At 43.6% G+C, this 10,977-nt stretch overlaps 1 non-coding gene across 1 annotated transcript; it reads right to left on the bottom strand.

Annotated features, from left to right (window-relative positions):
* Positions 1 to 7,237: 7,237 nt before the first annotated feature.
* Positions 7,238 to 7,321, bottom strand: trnas-aga (transfer RNA serine (anticodon AGA)). The gene has a single exon. It is a non-coding gene; the product is annotated as a tRNA-Ser (tRNA).
* Between the last annotated feature and the right edge of the window lie 3,656 nt (positions 7,322 to 10,977).

Raw genomic sequence — 10,977 nt, 5'->3', positions numbered from 1 at the left:
GCAGAGCAGGAAATGTCGGTGCCGAAGGTGAATCACATCAATGAAGCAGCAACTGGTTTGTAACTAACCTGATCCATAATCCGATTGTGGTGGGACTCAAACTTTGAATGGCTGAAGTGCCATTATTGAGCAGTCCAACGCGCCACAGAGACACATGGATTTTCCGGTATAGTCAATATAACTTGGAATTTGCTATTACCTTGAGCAGTTGAGTCGACCAGCATCGGTGTCCAAAAGGGAAATCTAGTTGATGAGACGATGGAGAATGAATTTCAGAGATAAGCAGATGCTGTTACATTGAAGATTTTGAGTAGAGGATCGTGTGGAATCATGTACTAATTAGAACAAAAGGCCCAGTTTCAATCCGGTATTTTCTGGGTAGAACGTGTACAGATTTGCAAAGTCTCTCAGATAGATTTATAATGAATATCACACACATATGTCACACCAGAGACAGATCGATACAGAATGAGTCCAACACTCATACATCTAGAATCTTAGAATGGATACAACAAAGAGAAGGAGACCATTCGGCCCTTATTTTGTGTGCTGACCTGTACATGAACAACTCGGCACATCCCTTTCCCAGTTCTTGTCTCATAACCCTGTAAATCCCTTCACTTCAGGTGTTGATCCCATTCCTCCTTGTCAGTCCTGATTTGATGCTGCCTCTGCCACACCCTCAGGCAGTGCATTCCAGGTCCTAAACATTCAGCGCATTAAAACCCATCCTTCTCTCCTCTGCAATGGGAACAATATTTCTTCATCTTCTCTTCTTAGACTGCACCCACTAACCCATCACCTCTACCATCTCGAAGGAAAATGGCAGCAGATACATGGGAGCACCAGCACTACACCCCGCCCCTCCCACCCACCCGGCCTCGAACCCACTCACCGTCTCGACTTGGAAATACATCACGGCGTCTTCACTGTCGCAGCGGCAAAATCCTGAAACACTGTTCGGCTGACAGCACCGTGGCTGTTCCGACACCTCAGGGACTGCAGCAGTTTAAGAAAGCAGCAAACCACCACCTACTTAAGGCCAGTTAGGGATTGGTAATGAATGTTGGCCTAGTCAGTGATACCCACCTCTTCAAATCAATAAAACAAATAAAAACTCGCAACTACAACCGGAGACAGAGAGATACAGAACAAATCTCACTCACACGCATGTATTGGATACAATATGAATCACTCAATCACATTCCCTAACAGAGGGTAAAAGGCAGTCGAAATTGGGCGATCGTTATCCACTTGCAGTTTAACCAGAGTTTTGTACAAGAACAGAGAAGATCTGAACACAACATACAACATTTTAACCCAACGTGGAACATCATGAGATCAGATAATTAACATTTTGCTGAACAGAAAACATTTTCACGGAGAATAGTTTGACACAACAGGGAACACGTTTACAGAGCAGGGCATTTATTAACCGAATATTTTAAAAATATTGACACAAGATGGATCATATTTACACAGCTGGAAACACATTTACAGCATCCGGGAGGCATTTTACACAACAGCAGAAAACACTTCTCAGCAACAGAGAGCACAGTAACACAGCAGGAAATATATTTACAAACATGTATTTGCAACGGAAAATTCCTTTTAAAATAGTGATGGATTCTCCAATTCCGTGTCTTGCCGGTTTCCCAGCACTTTGTCTGTCGTTCCATGTGTCCAAGCAGTCTCTCGTGCTGCTATTGTGTGTTTTTCTCTGTCTATTGTATTCTCGGTGTGATGCAGTGATGCCTCCTCACACTGGTGTTCACATCAAACGATACAGGAGTGAACATCTGCCTGACGACATTGATAGGCACGAGCCACGACCACTGTAGCAGAGTGGCGCAGCGGAAGCGTGCTGGGCCCATAACCCAGAGGCCGATGGGTCGTAAACCATCCTCTGCTATTCTGGTTCACAGTGGTGATGAAACAATCTAACGGTAACTCTGAAGCAGTTGTGACTTTTACCTGGAGAACACCAATTGATATTTGGCTTCCCTTTTCACCGAAAAACCTCGATCTGTACTAAATGGATTTTATATGCAACCAGAGTATTACACAAGAAGGGAGAACATCTTAACACAGCATGCAACAATTTACTGACAAAAAAACATCCTCACGGAGAATCTTCTTTACACAACAGGGAACACGTTTGTCAGAGAAGGGGACATATTAACAGAACAGAAGGAAAAAATATTTACAGAGCCGGAAGCACAACAACAGGGAAGAATTTTACAGAACAGCAGGAATAAAAACACTCAACAATATTTGAGACAGTTACCTGGGTAAGATTGGTCTGGAGAGATATTGGCAAAACACGGATAATTGGGAATAACTCAGAGGTAAAAAAACTGGGCGGCATGGACACTTTGGGCCGAAGGGCCTGTTTCCATGCTGTAACCCTCTATATGACAGAGCACAACAGGAAATATATTTAGACAGTGAAACACTTTGCACAACAACAGTGAACATCTTTGAACAATAGTTCAAAGCAGGACAGCTGTGCAGCAGGAAATATGCTTACAAGAATATATTTGCAACAGAAAACTAATTTAACATGTGAGTGATCAATTCCGGGTCCTGCCGGTTTCGCGGAACCTTTATCTGTCGCCACACGTGTACAAACAGCCTCTTTTGCTGCTTTTGTGCGTGTCTTTCTCTGTCCATTGCATTCTTGGTGTTCTGCAGTGGAATTGTGTGGCCAGACTGAAGCTCCCTCACACTCGTGCTGGAGTTAAACAACAATGTGGAAGTGAATATCTGAATGGCTACATTGATAGGCAGCAGCGGGGAGCTGGATTTACCAGAGCAAAGTGACGCAGTGGAAGTGTGCTGGACTGATAATTCAGAGGTTGATGCATCAAAGCCATTCTCTGTTATTTCCTGTTAACGATGATAACAAAACCACTTGACAACAATTCTGCAACATTTCCGTGGGATATACAAGCATTTGCATTGGCTCCGCTTTTCTGTTTTCACCCTCAAACTGCAGTAAATCACATTGATCTGCACACAAGCTGTAGATACTGTGAACATGCACCAGGATATATTAGTGACCAAGGTCATGGTGTGCAGGGCACAATTTCAGAATTTGTGGATGATGTGAAAGTTGGGGGCATTGTGAACTCTGAGGAGGATAGTGTAAAACTGCAAAAAGGACAGAGACAAGTTGACGGAATGAGTGGACAAGTTACAGATGAAAGTCAAAGCTGAGAATTGTGAAGTGATTTATTCTGGTAGGAAGATTATACAGAGACAATGAAAAGTAAAAGGACCCGGGTTCAATACTGGCCTTCGGTGACCTGTGTTCCACAATTTTCCTGTGCCTGCTTCTCTTTCCTCCGGGTGCTCTGGTTCCCCCCGCACTCCATTGATAGGGTAAATGGATTTACCATGCTAAATTTCCCCTTATGTCTCCCAGTATGTTTAGATTAGGAGGATTAACGAGGTAAATATGTGAGGTTGCGTGGATAGGTCAGAGAATGAGTGCACACTCAATGGGCCGAATGGCCACCTTCTGCACTGTAGGGATTCAATGATAGAGATTTTCATATTCCAGTCAAGAGTTCATCAAGAAACAAGGGAAAATATTCAAGGCAAGTATCAAAATTTCACCGATTCGGTGCCTAATGTACATATCTTTGGAAGCTAAAGCAACGTTTAACATGGCCATTCCACCTAACCTGCACATCTTTGAACTACGGAGCAAACCAGAGCACCCAGAAGAAACAACGGGAGAGAATGTGCAAAGTCAGCAAAGGGTCAGAACCGAAGTCAGGTCTCGAGGCTCTGAGGCGGGGGAGTGGGATTGGATGGAATGTTGTTTCAATAATGCCAAATGGCGGCCTACTGTAGCGGGTGGCTCGTTGGTCTAGGGGTATGATTCTCGCTTTGGGTGTAGTGCTAAAATGCGAGAGGTCCCGGACGAGCCCTGCAATTTTATTTAAAGATAATTCTTTGTAATGAAGGTGGCGACAATGAGTGAAAGCCGAAGCAGTGTTTACCTCCAGAGAACTCATTGCAGAGAATTGATCCCTGCAGAACACGGAAAGAAACCATACAGTCTGAAAGACCTGGGAGTCCCGGTCAGATTTTAATTTGTCCATATTTCAGTTTGATTCCTGTGCGCCGAGTGAACCGTGAGTATTGGTAGGTTTCAGCAGTCCTGCTGAGGGGAAATTTGGAATAGACGACGGACACACGAACAGAGGAAATGGAACATAGAACATAGAACACGATGTTGCGCCGACCAGGTAAAAAACAATGACCCTCCAACCTAAACCAATCCCTTTTCATCCATAAACCTATCCACGGATCTCTTAAACGCCCCCAAACTAGGCGCATTTACAACTGCAGCAGGCAGGGCATTCCAGTCCCTCACCACCCGCTGGGTAAATAAGAGTAATAAGAGCAGAGGAAGGCCATTCGGCCTCACAAGACTGTCCCGCCATTCACTGAGGTCATGGCTGATCTGTTTGTGTTTCGATTTCCACATTTCCATCACTCAGCTCGTTATTAAACCTCTTCCTGAGGAGATTAGATTTTCCCCCACAGAATTGTATTAAACTATTTGCTACAAAGCCTGTTCGTCCATTTGGGAGCATCAATAATTTATTAAGATCACACAAAAAAGATTGATTTCTTGAGGGGAGAATAATATAATGAGATGAGAAAAATTAATGAACAAAACAACAAGGAAATACATTCTGAGAAAGCGCCCTGCAATGTTTGCAAGAAAATGCAGAGCTTTTAGCTGAAGAAGGAAATCTCAGTTTGCTGGAAGTTCTACAAATTTCTGCGCAAAACGACCGCGACAGAACTCAAGCCTGCAATCTTCTGATATCACCATTGCTATGAATACCGAAGTCAGACGCCTTATCCATTAGGCCACACGGTCAACAGATACAGTGCAGCCCCAAATGTTAGCACCATGTGAATAACTGCCGTGATTATATTTATTTTCAGTTCTGTTTTTAGTTACTTCTCTGATTCCCAGATGCCAAAAAATTGAAATGGAATCCCCAGAGTTTGCCAACAGCAGAAATCTAAAGCCCACTTCTAACATTCTTGGCTGCCTGTCTGTGTGGAGTTTGCACGCTCTCCCCGTGTCTGCGTGGGTTTCCTTCGGATGCTCCGGTTTCCTCCCATCTCCAACGATGTGCAAATTAGGTGGATTGGCCAGGCTAAATTGACCTTTACTGTTAGGGGGATTAGCAGAGTAATTACGTGGGGTGACAGGGAGGGATTCACTGTCGGAGAGTCGGTGGAGAATATCTGGGCCGAATGGCCTCCTTCCGCACTGTCGGGATGCTTTGCCTCCTGCACTTCCTGTCTTCAATCTTCAATGCCTGTTCCCGAATCCTTCTGCTAGCAGCTAATGCAGCAACTGCCCCCTGTGTACCTTAGTTAACTATGTTCTACTCTTTTACACCTCTCTTCCAGCGCCACTCAATCCCTTTTGCTGCAAAGAGAGAAACTCCGAGTTATCCAGCCATACCTGGGAGCTAAAATCCCTCACCGCTGGATCCAAAACAGTAAATCTCCTTTCCCCCTGTATAAGGACTCTCACACACTTTGTAAAGTGGGGTTACCGGGTCTGGGGGCAATGCTAAAACAGCTCAGTTAATCAGAGCTTCATAAAGATTGAGCAGGACTTCCCAGTTTTTATACTCAGTATCTCCAGTTATGAAGCCAAACATCCAATCCGCCTTCCTGACGACTGTGTGCAATTTTGGTCCCCTTGTTTGCGAAAGGATATATTGGCCTTGGTGGGAGTACAGAGAAGGTTCACCAGGTTGATACCGGGGATGAGGGGGTGAGTTTATGAGGAGAGATTGAGTAGATTGGGCCTGTACTCGTTGGAGTTTAGAAGGCTGAGGGGTGATCGTACGTTGACATTTAAGATAATGAAGGGGCTGGAAAGGGTAGAGGTAGAGAGATTCTTTCCAATTAGAAAGGAAACCAGAAGGAGAGGGCGCAGCCTCAAAATAAGGGCGGGAGGGGGAGGGGGGGTCAGTTTAAAACAGAGTTGAGGAGGAACTTCTTCTCTCAGAATGTGGCGAAACTCTGGAATTCTCTTCCCATTGAAGTGGTGGAGGCTGCCTCGTTGAATATGTTTAAGTCACGGGTAGGTAGATTTCTGATCGATAAAGGAATTAAGGGTTATGGGGGGCAGGCGGTTAAGTGGAACTGATCCACTTCAGATCAGCCATGATCTTATTGAATGGTGGGGCAGGCTCGAGGGGCGAGATGGCCTAATCCTCCTCCGAGTTCTTATGTTCTTGTGAGAGCTGAGAATGCAGCTTTTGTTTCTCCAAGTAAATCTCTCTGGATAAAGCCGGAATTTATAGAGATTCCTGTCACTGACGGATTTCTGGCGGTTTGTGTCTCACTGCTCTAACTCACTCTATCCCTCCATACCTTCTCATTAACTCTATATGAAGGCGGGATCTTGTTGTTTAGTGACTGAGTGCACACAATCTGTATCTACATCTGATCAAATAGAATTCAGCTTGTGAACAATATCATCGTTTTAACCAGCTCTGGGTGAACCCAGGCACAGCTCTCATAGGCTGCAGCCCCCTGAATCTGGGGAACAGACACTGTGAGCATTGCCGGCCTCAGAGGCTTTCACAGTTACTGAACTGGGAAACTCCAACTCATCCCCGAGAATCCACAGCACAGAGCGAGAGGAGAGGAAAACCTGTCCTGGGAGCTGTCAATCTGAGACCTGTCAATGTGCAGATGTGAAGCTGCTCCTTCCATTCCCAATCTGCTATAACCAGGAGTTCCTGACGCCCAATAATGACCAGCTTGCAGCAATGTGTTTGAATGAACACGATGTCATATCATCCAAGCAGCATTTTGAAATGATCATTCAGTGTATTCTGATGAAATTTATTTCTTATGTTCTGTGTGTCATTCCATAAGAATCTTCCTCTGACATCAGACCTTGTTTTGTCCTTGCGCTCCTGATGCAGTGTTTTTTCCAATCTGCTCACATTCTGATTTCCCTCATGGAACCAGAGAAAGGGAACAGCACTGAATCATTCAGCTTATCTTGTCCATGCCAGCCCGAGGGCACCCAGGTGTCCTCTTCAAGCTCACCTTCCTGCACTCGGCCCGAAGCTATGGAGCTGAAAGCATGATGGCCATCCAAATACTTGGCACCAAAATACCAGAAGAGTTCTGGCTCTGTGGCTGACGGAAGAAAACGCTTTTTAATGATAATCGCTGCGAGCGAGGATTCGAACCTAACGCGGGGAAACCCCACTGGATTTCTAATCCAACGCCTTAACCACTCGGCCATCGCAGCAACGCAAGTCACACTGGTAATATAATCACCTCAGTACCGTTCATACTAACTTCATCAGGCACCGTTATTGGACAAAGCACAGTGCGTGAGCTGAAATTTGTTCCTCTACTTTTACTTTGTCTTTTTGTCTCTGACGGCGAACTCATTGATTAGGTCAGAGACTTGTGTTTGTAGCTCAATAATTTTGCAGTAGAAATGAGTTAGGTCCGAATGAACACAGGAAAAAGAGAAATCTCTATTGTATTTCATTGTCGTCAAATGTTGCGTCCGCCCTGTTTCGACCCACTCTGTTGAAAATGGAAGGAAAAGACGTAATTGAATTGCTAATGCGATGGCCGGGAATCGAACCCGCCACAACTGCTTGAAAGGGCAGCTACGCTCACCACTATACCACCAGCGCCCGCCGTACAAAAGCAGCTCTTATTTGCAATAGTTTTAATTCTGGAACTTCCTCAGTTGCTGATTCCATCAGGCACCAGGGGAGCCCGGAGCGCAGTTTGGAAACTGAACTTGGCTTGTCTGGTTGAAGCCACCTTTTTACAATTGTTCCTGACTGGGAACTCATTGATCAATTCTGAGGCCTGTTCTTTCATTTCACAAAGTTTCCACTCAAAGCAAATTGAAGCTGAATTTTCCATTACAAAGATCCTGATGGTGAGGATTTTTAGTGAATTTCATTTTAAGAGTGTCCACCTACTGTTATGACCTGCGATAACTCATTAAAGAAATCAGAACAGTGATGGTCAGGAACTGACCCTTGGTCAAATGCTCTCACAGTCACCACTCCATCACCATCGCTCACCTGGCTCTGTCACCCACTCTGTAAGAAAGTCCAGCTCTGACAGTGAATCTGGTTCCCTCCAGGTCCAATCGGAGGATGGTCAGAAACTGTCACTGTCATAAACTCCATTATCAGCGAGTGTGGGGTGATTATTTAACTGGCTGTCACTGGTTGGTGAGGTTGTGATTTACTGTTACCTGTCAGTTCAGGAGAAACAAATAAAACTATACAAACACTGAGTTGGGGAAAGGGCTTCTCTTGAGGCACTGGGAGTATTTGTATAATGGATATCTGGTTTTGTTCAGTTTGACGGCTGTGACTTCTGATCCACTTTTTCTTGTATTTTTCCCCCACGATGTCCTTTCCCATCGCGACCATACTTTTTGAGTTGGCAAAATCTTTCTAACTGTCCTGACTTGAGACAATCCACACCTCTTTAACTTGTGACTATCTCTCTCTCCACCCTTACTGTCTGTATTTTTAACGGCTTGATTACCCGAAAAGATGCGCATTCTAACCATTGTTCTCACTCCAATCTGTAATTATCATTCTATTGTGCTCATATCGATTTGTCAACCTCCCTCAACTCATCTAAAGAAGGAACAGCGCTCCAAAGCTCGTGATTCCAAAGGTAACCCGGTGCTGTGAGACTTTTTTATTGTGCCCACCTCATTCCAACGCCGGCACCTCTACATCAACACTAGTGCGAGGAAATCATCTGTTGAGGAAATAGGAAAATGGATCAGAATTGATGACGTTCCATTATCCGTCCTCACTGTTCAGAGCCTTAACCACGCATTCCAGGTGGAACATTAGTTTCCATATTTCTAATTTCAAGGTGTTATTATGTTGATAAAACTGTCTGTCATATTGGGCAGACTGAGTAACTGCGTTATGAAGCATCTCTGTTCAGTCAAGAAACATCACTCGGATTTCAGTCTCCAGTCATTTTAATTCTTGATCTTGATTTATGCTGATTTTTTTTTCCATCTCAGCCTCCTATAATGTTCCAATAAAGCCCAGTGTAAACTCCAGAAACAGAAAGTCATTCCTCAATGAAACATTTTATCGCCTTCCAGATACAATTTCAGACATTAAACTCAGCTCCATTTTGCTTCGAATTTTCTTTGCAGGTTTCTATTTTATTCTCATGTTTACTCTTGCTTTCCTTTCGGGCGGCACCTGTTTATCATTCTGCCAACATCAACACATTTGAGACACATATCTGGTTTCTGCACCTTTTCCTTTAGACTTACACCAACATCTCTTCTGTTATTTAATCATTCCTGCACTTCACCTTGTTTCGAAACGGCAGGGAACAGTTCATTCTCGATTCAGTGATGAGTGATGAATGACAATATATTAACGTTCTGACAGATAATGAGCATTTCCGCCTTTTCCCTGGAACTCTGCACATTCTTCCCTTTTTAAAATAAGAGTCAAATTCCTTTTCGAATGCTTCAGTTGAACTATCCTCCACTCTCCAGCAGTACATTCCATACTTTAAGTACTCGATGTGTGAAAAAGATTTCCCTCCTGTTTCTATTCCCCCCTTTGATAATGACTTTAAATCTCATCTCTTTTATTCCAGGCGTAGGGACAGTTTGCTCCTTTCCATTCTGCCCGGGTGTGTCTTGAGATTTAGTACCTCGATTAAATCTCCTTTCAACATTCAATTCTCCAAGGAAAACAGTGCCAAACTCTCTCAACCTTTCTCAATAGTGAAGTTTCTCAGTCCTACAAACAATATCATGAGCCTTTTCTGCAGTCTCTGAAACGCCTTCACATCCTTCCGATTGTGTGACTTCCGGAATTGGACACAATACTTCAGCTGTGGATGTTTTAGTGTTTTAGATCATTTGAACATAACCTCCTTGTTCATGCACTCAAAGCCTCTGTTAATAAAGGGTACAATTCAATATGCTTTATTAAACTATCCCTCCACCTGTCTTGGTCTGTCCAATGACTGATACACATAGACAACCAGTTCCGTCTGCTCCTTTACTTTTGGCTGTCTCCCTGTAATCTTCCAAGGAGAATGAATCACTTGACAATCCTCTGCTTTGGATTTCATCTGCAACTTGTCCACTCGTTCCGACAACTTGTTTATCTCCTTTTTGAAGTTTTGCACGATTTTCCTCGCAGTTAACAATGTTTCCAAATTTCACATTGTCCACAAATTCTGAAGTTGTGCCCTTACACCATTAGCTTCTTCACTACTATGTACTGGTGCATTTTCAAAGGCTTTGCAGCTTGTGTGGATATAAAAGTGTTTAACTGCAGATTGAAGCATTTCACGGAAAAGACAACCAATGTAATTACCTGTCTATAATCTTCACGTAAAAGTCACAAATGTTGCACATTTGCAGTGAAGTGGTTTTATTATTATTGTTTATAGAAATGCCAGAAGAATATTTCGATTGACAAACCTCGGGCCTTTAGGCCCAGCACGCTTCCGCTACACGACTCTACTACGGAGCGATAAAGCCCTGCTGTCTATAAATGCAGCCAGTCAGGTATTCAATTCTAGATTGTTTCACACCAGCAGCAGCGTCAGGAGGTTAAGTCTGGATACATAATTCCACTACACAACACCAAGAATGCATTGAAAAGAGAAAGACAGACACAAAAGTAGCAAGATACATTGTCTGCAAACATGTAACGACAGGTGAAGTGATAGGAAACCAGCAGACACGGAATTGGACAATCAGTCACTGATGTAAAGGAATTTTGTGTTGAAAGTATATGTTTGTAAATATATTTCCTGCTCTGTAACTGTGCTCTCTGCTATCTAGTGATGTTCACTGTTATTGTGTAACGTGTTTTCCTGTTTGTAAATATATTTCCTGTTTTGTATCTGTTCTATCTGTTGTTG

The sequence above is a fragment of the Carcharhinus amblyrhynchos genome, unplaced genomic scaffold, assembly GCF_965287045.1.
Source record: "Carcharhinus amblyrhynchos unplaced genomic scaffold, sCarAmb.v2.hapA scaffold_79, whole genome shotgun sequence".
NCBI classification, from domain to species: domain Eukaryota; kingdom Metazoa; phylum Chordata; class Chondrichthyes; order Carcharhiniformes; family Carcharhinidae; genus Carcharhinus; species Carcharhinus amblyrhynchos.
This window is presented reverse-complemented; position numbering and strand designations above follow the sequence as displayed.